The sequence below is a fragment of the Saimiri boliviensis genome, chromosome 19 (genome assembly GCF_048565385.1).
Source record: "Saimiri boliviensis isolate mSaiBol1 chromosome 19, mSaiBol1.pri, whole genome shotgun sequence".
In the NCBI taxonomy this organism is placed as follows: Eukaryota; Metazoa; Chordata; class Mammalia; order Primates; family Cebidae; genus Saimiri; species Saimiri boliviensis.
In genome coordinates, this window is record NC_133467.1 from 2,740,581 (window position 1) to 2,750,603 (window position 10,023).

Consider the following 10,023-nt stretch of genomic DNA (forward strand, 5'->3'; position numbering starts at 1 on the left):
ATGCTTTGCTGCTTAGACATTTCTTCTGCCAGACGGCTTGATTCACTGCTCTTACATTCTGCATTATGAACACAAGCCAGCTATGTTCATTGCCAGTTTATAACAAAAATGACTTTTACTCCATTTCCCAGTACCTTGTTCCTCAGTTCCATCTGAGACGTCAACAGAATGACCATTACCATCCATATTTCTATCATCATTCTGATTATGACCAGTAAAATAATCTCTAAGAAGTTACAAATATTCCCTAGTCTTCCTGTCTTCTCCTGAGCCTCTCAAAAATCACCCTTAATGTTCGGTTCACAGCAATACGGGCTTTTTCTAGCCTGATCTTTCAGATTCTTCCAGCCTCTTCCCATCACCCAGTTCAAAAGCAGCTTCCACGTTTTTACGTGTGTGTCACTAGCAACAACCCCATTCCCAGGACCAGTTTTTTTGTTGTCGTTCTTTGTTTTTGTCTTAGTCCATTTTCTGTTCTGTAACAGAATATCAGAGATGGAATAATATCAGAGATGGGGCTTATTTGAGGCTGGGAAGTCCCCGAGCATAGTGCTGGCATCTTGTGAGGGCCTTCCTGCTGCATCATAACATGGCAGAAGACATTACATAGTTAGAGGGCAAAAACAGGCATGGCAGCTCAGGGCTCCCTTTCTCTTCCTACAAAGCCACCAGTTCTATCTTAGGGCCCTCCCTGATGACCTGATATAATGCTAATTACCTCCTAAAGGACTTACCTCCAATCAACATATGAATTTGGGGATTAAGTTTCTAACACATGAAATTTGAGAGATATATCCAAACTATCCCAGGATCCAATTACTCCTCTATTTAGGTTGTTCAACTGAGTGTCTGCAATTCGCACTGTAAGTTATGATCAACATAGAAGACAGACCATGGAACTCTTCAAAAATATTGGGGTTTACCTCATTAATTATTTCTCAAAATAAAAGGTATGCCTCTGGACTCACCCAGTGTGGATCAGTAGACCTTAAATGGAAAACCCACTCTACCATTTCAATTCTGCTAGGCCTTTGAATCCTTTCCTCTATGTTAATCCAAGGTAGTTCAGGCATTTCCAAGTCACATACAGTGAGCTGTCTTTAGATCCATGTTTCAGTCAAGTACCAAACTGTTAGAACACTTTTTAACTCCCAAGCTGCAACAGTAAATGCAGAATCTCCCACAAAGGTGTAAAAGTGTTCCTATTTCTCCACATCTCTCTCCAGTATCTGTTGTCTCCAGATTTTTTAATGGTGGCCATTCTCGCTGGTGTGAGATGGTATCTCAATGTGGTTTGGATTTGCGTTTCTCTAATGACCAGTGATGATAAGAATTTTTTCATATGTTTGTTGGCCTCATATATGTCTTCTTTTGAGAAGTGTCTGTTCATATGCTTTGTCCACTTTTCAATGCGGTTATTTGGTTTTTTCTTGTAAACCTGCTTCAGTTCTTTGTGGATTGTAGATATTAGCCCTTTGTCAGATGGGTAGATTGCAAAAATTTTTTCCCATTCTGTTGGTTGCTGGTTCACTCTAATGATTGTTTCTTTTGCTGTGCAGAAGCTCTGAGGTTTAATTAGATCTCATTTGTCTATTTTAGCTTTTGTTGCCAATGCATTTGGTGTTTTCATCATGAAGTTCTTGCCTATGCCTATGTCCTGGATGGTTCTGCCTAGGTTTTCTTCTAGGATTTTTATGGTGTTAGGTCTTAAGTTTAAAATTTTAATCCATCTGGAGTTAATTTTAGTGTAAGGTGTCAGGAAGGGGTCCAGTTTCTGCTTTCTGCATATGGCTAGCCAGTTTTCCCAACACCATTTGTTAAACACTGTTGGTGGGAGTGTAAATTAGTTCAATCATTGTGGAAGAGAGTGTGGTGATTCCTCAAGGACCTAGAAATAGAAACTCCAGCAATCCCATTACAGAGTATATACCCAAAGGATTATAAATCATTCGACTATAAAGACACATGCACACGTATGTTCATTGTGGCACTGTTTACAATAGCAAAGACCTGGAACCACCCCAAATGCTCATCAGTGATAGACTGGACAAAGAAAATGTGGCACATATACACCATGGAATACTATGCAGCCATAAAAAACAATGAGTTCGTTTCCTTTTGAAGGACTTGGATGAATCTGGAAACCATCATTCTCAGCAAACTGACACAAAAACAGAAAATCAAACACCACATGCTCTTACTCATAGGTGAGTGTTGCTACGCAGAGACTGGCAGCATTTTGCCCCTGCTCTAGAGATCTGTGAAACTTTAAACTCAAGGGAGATGTTTCAGGGTATCTGGCAAAAGAAATGTCTAAGCGGCAAAGCATTTAAGAGGAAGCAGAGCATAAAAGTTTGAAAAATGTGTAGCCTGAAGATAAGCTAGAGAAGGAAAACCCATTTTCCGAGGAGAAATTCAAGCCAGCAGCATAAATTTGCATAAGTAGCAAGGAGCCAAATGCTAATTGCCAAGACAGTGGGGAAAGTGTCTGTAAGGCATGTCAGAGACCTTCACAGCAGTGCCTCCCATCACAGGCCCAGAGGTCAAGGAGGGAAAAATGGTTCCCTGTGCCAGGTCCAGGACCCCTGGGCTATGTGCAGCCTCACAGTTGGTACCCTGCATCCCAGACACAGCAGCCCTGACTAAAAGGAATAAACATAGAGCTCAGGCCATTTCTTCAGAGGATGCAGGCCCCAAGCCTTGGCAGCTTACATGCGGTGCACAGATCTCAAGAATTGAGGTTTGGAAACCTCCACCTAGATTTCAGAGAATGTATGGAGACACTTGGCTGTCCAGACAGAGGTGTGCTGTAGGGGCAGAGCCCTCGGGAGAAACTCTGCTAGGGCAGTGCGGAAGGATTGTGGGGTGGGGGCCCCCACACATGGGGCACTGCCTAGTGGAGCTGTGAGAAGAGGGCCACCATCTTCCAGACCCCAGAATGTTAGATTGAACCACAGCTAGCACCATGTGTCTGGAAAAGCAACAGCCACTCAATACCAGCCCATGAAACCAGCTGGGAAGGGGGCTGTACCCTACAAAGCCACAGGGCCAGAGCTGCCCAAGACCATGGGAACCCACCTCTTGCATCAGTGTAACCTGGATGTGAGACTTGGAGTCAAAGGAGATCATTTTGGAGTCTTAAGATTTGAGTGCCCCTTTGGATTTCGGATTTGCAGTGGGGCCTGTCACCGCTTCATTTTGGCCAATTTCTCCCATTTGGAATGGCTGTATTTACCCAATGCCTGTACTCCTGTTGTATCTAGGAAGTAACTAACTTGTTTTTGATTTCACAGGCTCATAGGTGGAAAGGACTTGCCTTGCCTCAGATGAGACTTTGGACTGCAGACTTTGATTTAATGTTGAACTAAGTTAAGACTTTGGGGGACTATTGGGAAGACATGATTGGTTTTGAAATGTGAGGACATGAGATTTGGGAGGGGCCGGGGTGGAATTATCTGGTTTGACTTTGTCCCCACCCAGACTTGATTGTAGTTTCCATAATCCCTGCATGTCCGGGAAAGGACCCGGTGGGAAGTAATTGAATCATGCAGGTGGTGACCCTCATGCTGTTCTTGTGATAGTAAGTGAGTTCTCAGGAGAGTTGATGCTTTTATAAGCAGCTTTTCCCACTTTTGCTCAGCACTTCTGCTTGCTGCTGCCACGTGAACAGGACGTGTTTGGTTTCCCTTCTACCATGATTGTAAGTTTCCTTGGGCTCCTCAAGTCCTGTGGAACTCTGAGTTAGTTAAACCTCTTTCCTTCATAAATTCCCCTGTCTTGAATATTTCCTTATAACAGCGTAAAAACAGACTAATATGCGGCTATAATACAGTATTGTTAAACATGGGTACTGATAACTCATAGGTCACCTTTGACAGGCTTCTAAATTAACCATCTGCAGGAGGTCTTATGACTCATGGCTTATATCCTGTCACTGAGTAAATAATCCCACTGTAAGTCCCTCAACTTGTTGATATACTGGTTAATATGTAACCTACTAACACAGAAAAGGGCAGTCATTTATTTTTGAATCAGGTAGTTTTAATGATTGTCTGGCATGTACACATTTTAGCCTGTATGTTGTATATGTATTGTACCCTCCAAAGAAAAAGGTCAACTCTGACATGAGGTGTACCCCTTTTCTCCTCAACTTTCTTATAAAAACCTTCGAACATGTAACAGACTCTGAAACACACCCAACTTTGTGGGTGCGTCTTTGGGGTCAATCCTCACAGTTGACTTCCAGTAAACTTTTATGAAATTATTTCTGCTTCAACAACTTTTATACTTTGGTCAACAACACTTAGTTGTACAGCAGACCTCTGGAACTTATTCATCTTACATAATCAAAATTTTAAAGATTCCTATAATAGTTTTTTAGCCTTGATTCTTAATTTGGCCTCCTCTAAAAGCAGATGCTACAACAGAGATTTAGTGGCAGATAGAGCATTTGGAAGGTAAATTCAGAAAGACAGGTAAGAAAGTCAACAAAGTGAGGCAGGGAAGGTAGAAAAACCAGTAAAAAGCAAGAGAGGCTCAATCTAGCTGGAGATACGCTGAGAAACCCTGGAGTCAAACTTCAGGACCCCAGGACCCTCTCACCAAAAGAGAGGGAGTCTATGGCACGTGTCCACCACGGCCATCCCTACAGATTAAGAATCGCCTCTCAGGGATCAGCTCCCTCAAACTTTCTGGTTTATCTTTTACAACTGAGCAAGCTCTAGTAGCAATAAGAAAGCCCTCAGGTGGGGAAGGAAAAGATGCAGTTGCTTAGGGTAGGAATCTGTCAGTGGGGTGGGACTGTACATGGGTGTAAGAGAATGCAACGAGCCCACAGGATTGCAGAGGTGCATCAGCCGCATTCGTTACACCTGGTTCCAAGTTGACCTTTATTTGCTATTATTTTATTGTCACGCATTTCATTTTTTAGGTCAATCTGACCTATCCCACAGTTAGTCCAAATTGATCATTTTCTTTCTTTATTCACTATTAGTTCTTAATAATGCCTTAGGTTTCACCTCAAGCATCAACTCAAATTAAATGTGAGTGTCTACCGGAAATATGTGTCAAGAAAAATCTGAGATCAGGTTTGGTGCACAATGACCAATTAAGTATGTCCTCCATGGACAAAGGACAAAGAATATGATTAGATGTGCCACATACCTGTTATCCTTTAACTGAGTGCAGTAGCGGGTCAAAAAAAAACTAAAAATCGGTGCTAAGCAAACATTCCTGATTGTGACTTAAAGCATTGTAATAATTCTTCAGATTGCTCAGACAAAAAAAAAAAAAAAAAGGAAGAAGTTTCAGGAATAACTACCTATGAATTTAATTCTACAAATTTAAACAACATATGGAGGGTGTAGGAAGTAAGCATATAACTCATGGGTCCAGAAGAATCCTAATATGAGAAAAAAAGGGCTCTCATATCCCTTGTGGTGGGAGGGTCCTGGGGTCCTGACGACACGATAGAATTAGTTTCATGTCATCTCTCCATAAAAACGATATGCAAAAAAAATCAAAAACAAGTGATCCTATGTTAGGAAACAGAAATCTAAAAAGAAGTGACAAAACACACACACACACACACACACACACACACACACACACAACTGAGTTTTTCCCTTGTTCTTTCTCACTCCCAAACTCCTTAGTGGGACTCTACTTTCTTTATTTCCATGAATTGCAAGCAAATCTCCGGAGAGTGAACACCCACTCACCTCTTCCTCCATAAACTTTACAAGAAGAGGTGCACGTTGGCATAGCCTCTCTTTCTATGTGATAAAAGTTGACTTTTGCAGCTTCTGAGGCTTAGCTGTTTTCTGTCTTCAGTTTGCACTTCAGCTTCATTAACACAATTTTGACTCAAGCTGCCATGCAGATTCCGAGTCCAGCTGTAACTGATTTGAGACAGTGAAGTTCGCGTGCCCTGCTCTGACCCTTCCGAGGCCACAGCCTATTTATGGCCTCCACCTGTTAACAGCCATCTTCCTCCTGTCTACGGTGTTGCTGCTTTGTGCACACCTGACACTCTCTGACCTTCAGTCAGCTTATCACAAAAATTAGAGCAGATAGCCAACCCCTCGGAGAAAAACAAATGAAAGTGTCCTGCCCTCTTTCAGAGAGAAAGGCATCTTTTGCTCCCTGGTCAAAATTCAGCAGCCGAGGGCAAATAAGAGCATTTCTTTTTTCCACAGGAAATGAAAACCTTAGAGATTTGTAGCCCCTCAGCGCTTCCATAGACGGTAAGTTTGTGATCCAGCCACCACTTAGCCAAAAGCAACTTTTTAAAAGGCTCAGGATAGTTGATAGAGTGAGCTTAGGAATGTATTTCAGCTCTTGCCAGTGACATTTAGATATGTAAACTTCCCTGGCCTCTCTCTAGAAGGATCTCACATGAATATGAAAATGCTGCTGATTAGAGAGTAGCCGCGGGCCTGGCTCTGGAGTCAGAGCTCCCCTAGTGTGTCACCTCTCAACACGTCAGAGTCTTTCGTTAGTTAAATGGAAAGGGTAATATCAACTTCAGAGTGGTGGTGAAAATTACATATATAAATAAGAATACGTAGGGATATGGTTTGGTACATAGGCGATACGTTCGCCTTCACCAGAAAAACAGAGAAATATTTATAAGGATCAAACAAAGGATGAAGAAAGGACTTTAGAAATGAAATGATTAGAAGTGCTTCTTAGTTTAGTCATTACGGTAGTTTTAAAATATGGTCCCAAAATTCTTTGGTATTCCTCTGATACGGTTTGGCTCTGTGTCCTCAGCCAAATCTCAACTCAACTTGTAATCCCCAAGTGTCGAGGGAGGGAAGTGATTGGATTAAGGGGGTGATTCTCCCCACGCTGTTATGCTAGGGATGGAATTCTCATGAGATCCGATGGTTTTATGAATGGTAGTTTTTCCTGTCCTCTCACATGTTCTCTCTTGCCTGCCATCATGTAAGATGTGCCTGCTTCACCTTCTGCCATCATTGCAAATTTCTACATGGCCTCCCCAGCCATGTAGAACTGTGAGTCAATTAAACCTCTTTCCTTTATAAATTACCCAATCTCAAGAAGTTCTTTATAGCAGCGTGAAAATGACTAACACATCCTCCCGTTAAGAAGTGCAGTCTAAGCTGGGCACGGTGGCTCACACCTGTAATCCCAGCACTTTGGGAAGCCGAGGTGGGCAGATCATGAGGTCAAGAGATCGAGACCATCCTGGCCAACATGGTGAAAGCCCATCTCTACTAAAAATACAAAAATTAGCTGGGCGTAGTGGCGCACACCTGTAGTCACAACTACTTGGGGGGCTAAGGCAGGGGAATCACTTAAACCCAGGAGGCAGAAGTTGCAGTGAGCTGAGATTGTACCACTGCAGTCCAGCCTGGGTGACAGAGCAAGACTCTGTCTCAAAAAAAAAAAAAAAAAAAAAAAGTGCAGTCTAAGAGTTTGAGACCAGCCCAGGCAAATTAAGGAGACCCTGTCTCTACAAAAAATAAAAAACTTAGCCTAGCATAGTTGCATACAGTTTTAGCCCCAGCTACTTAAGAGGCTGAGGTGGGAGACAGCTTGAGCTTAGGAGATCAAAGCTGCAGTGACCTTTGATCATGCCACTGCATTCCAGCCTGGGTGAGAGGGTAAGACCCTATCTCAAAATTTCAAAATCAAAAAATACAAAGAGGTGGTCTATGTCCTGTCCCTTAACTATGGGTAGACTTGAAACTGCTTGACCTATACAGTAGATCAAAATGATGTTTTAGTGACTTCTGAGTCTGGGTCATGAAAGGCCATGCTGCTTCTGTATGATTCCCTTGAATCACTCACTTTGATGGCTTTCTTTGGAGATATTCCTTCTCAGACCCCAAGCCCGCGCTGCAGAAGCTAGAGCCACATGGAGGGAGACCAGGTGTCCTGGTCAATAGTCTCAGCTGAGCACAGGCTTTGAGCCCTTCCAGCCCACACATGAGAGTGAAGGAGTCCCCACATGGTTCCAGCCACAGCCATTTTAGGTCTTTTCCAGCTGAGACCCTAGACATTGTGGAGCAGATAAAAGCCACCCACCGTGCCTTATTCTTGCTCTTAAAATCCGCATGCATAATAAGATGGTTGTTGCACTACTGTGTTTGGTGTGATTCATAACACAACAATACACACCCAAAGCAACAGCACAGCAAAATAATAGAAATAGCCCAAAATGAAATGGGAGATTGGTCTCCTGTGTATTGAATAGCTTGAACCTAAGTACAGATAACATTAAAACAATTCAGTTGTTAACATCTTATAAAAATGCCCCAGTTTCGGAAGGATTTTCTCTGAAGCTATATAAATCCTTACATCAGATTCATTGGAGACTACTCACAAAGCCTAATCATTATTGCCATAATTCTCTTTTTAAGTAAATAAATTCTAATGATATATCATATGGAATTAACATTTACTTTATTAAACAAAGATTTGAAAGTATTTACACTACTTGGCACACTGTGAGATATTTTTAAGTAATTTTAAAGTAATTAGAATCACCTTGGATGCCTTTTAGAAGTCTGATTCCAAAGCCCATCAAGAGAGATTCTGATTTAGTTTGTATGCATTTTTTGTTTGTTTTTTTGAGACAGACTCTTGCTCTGTCGCCCAGGCTGGAGTACAGTGGCGCACTGTAGGCTCACTGCAACCTCCACCTCCCAGGTTCAAACCATCCTTCCACTTCATCCTCCCAAGTAGCTGGGACTACAGGCACACACCACCATGCCTGGCTAATTTTTTGCATTTTTCGTAGAGACAGGGTTTCACCATGTTGGCCAGACTGGTCTCAAACTCCTGAGCTCAAATGATCCGCCTGCCTTGGCCTCCCAAGGTGCTGGGATTACAGGCACGAGCCACCATTCCTGGCCATTAGGTGTGCATTTTTGACAAGCAATTCAGGAAATTCTGATAATGGTGGTATAGGAAAAAAAAAAAAAAAAAAAGCTTCTGATCTTTTCAAGCAATTCAGAAGATTCTCATACTGATGGCATAGGAAAAAAAGTGGATATTTTCAAGCAATTCAGAATATTCTGATACTGGTAGTATAGTAAAAAGACGCCTGCAGAGGGCATGGCGCACACAAAGCAAGGATGTACCATAGCTTCCGCCCTCCGGCAACTGAATTCGAATTAACAGAAAAGACATTTCTGTGAACGATATAAAACAGCATTTACACTTCAAGTTGTGTTGGGAGTTTTAATCCACTAGAGTCAATATTTTTCTTCTTTAATTTGAATTGTCAGCTAGGAAAAAAACTAGGCCCAAGAGTCTGAGTTTTTCTAAGTGGCAGGGAAGCTTAAGCAATTTACTGATGAACACAGTCCTTTTACAACTTATGAGCAATATATTCTGTAGATTAAGTGCAGAATTTAATGTCGAAGTCGAATGTGACTTTCCAGGAAGACTGAAAGAAAGCCCTGTGTTTCACGTTGAATGACTAGCCCACAGAGAGCTTTGGACTGAACATCCCAGGAAGCCTTTTGGTAAAATTACAGGAAGTCAAGGGTAGGTTGAAATTGTAATAAGATCTTTTCCCCCATTGTCCAGTCTCTTCTTTCCTTATATTCTTGGGATCATGACAATACAAATATTTTCCACACTCCTTTTAAAAATTCAAAGAAATGTATTTTAAGATAAACATGGCAGGTTGAACACACATGTCTGTCCTCTCCTTCTCTTTAGGGATGCCACTGACGTGGCACACAAAAATAAAAAATACATAATCTCATGAGGACAAAGAGAACAGATAATACTTAATAAAAGATTTCAAACACATTTTTTCCTTTTTTTTTTTTTTTTTAAGACAGAGTCTCGTTCTGCAGCCCAGGCCGGAGAACAGTGCTGTGATCTTTGCTCACTGCAACATCTCTCTCCCAGATTCAACCCCCTCCCAGATTCAAGCAATTCTCTTGCCTTAGAACTCCCAACTTTCTGGGATTACAGGCAAATACCACCATACTTGACTAAATTTTGTATTTTTAGTAGAGACTGGGTTTCTCCATGTTG

The 10,023-nt window shown here is 41.9% G+C and overlaps 1 long non-coding RNA gene across 1 annotated transcript in view; it reads right to left on the reverse strand.

Annotated features, from left to right (window-relative positions):
- The window catches only part of LOC141582253 (uncharacterized), a 634,729-nt gene extending 628,746 nt beyond the window's left edge, over positions 1-5,983 (reverse strand). The window contains exon 1 of the long non-coding RNA XR_012515068.1: positions 5,721-5,983. This is a non-coding gene — a long non-coding RNA (uncharacterized LOC141582253). The remainder of the gene's footprint in view (positions 1-5,720) is intronic.
- Positions 5,984-10,023: the final 4,040 nt, after the last annotated feature.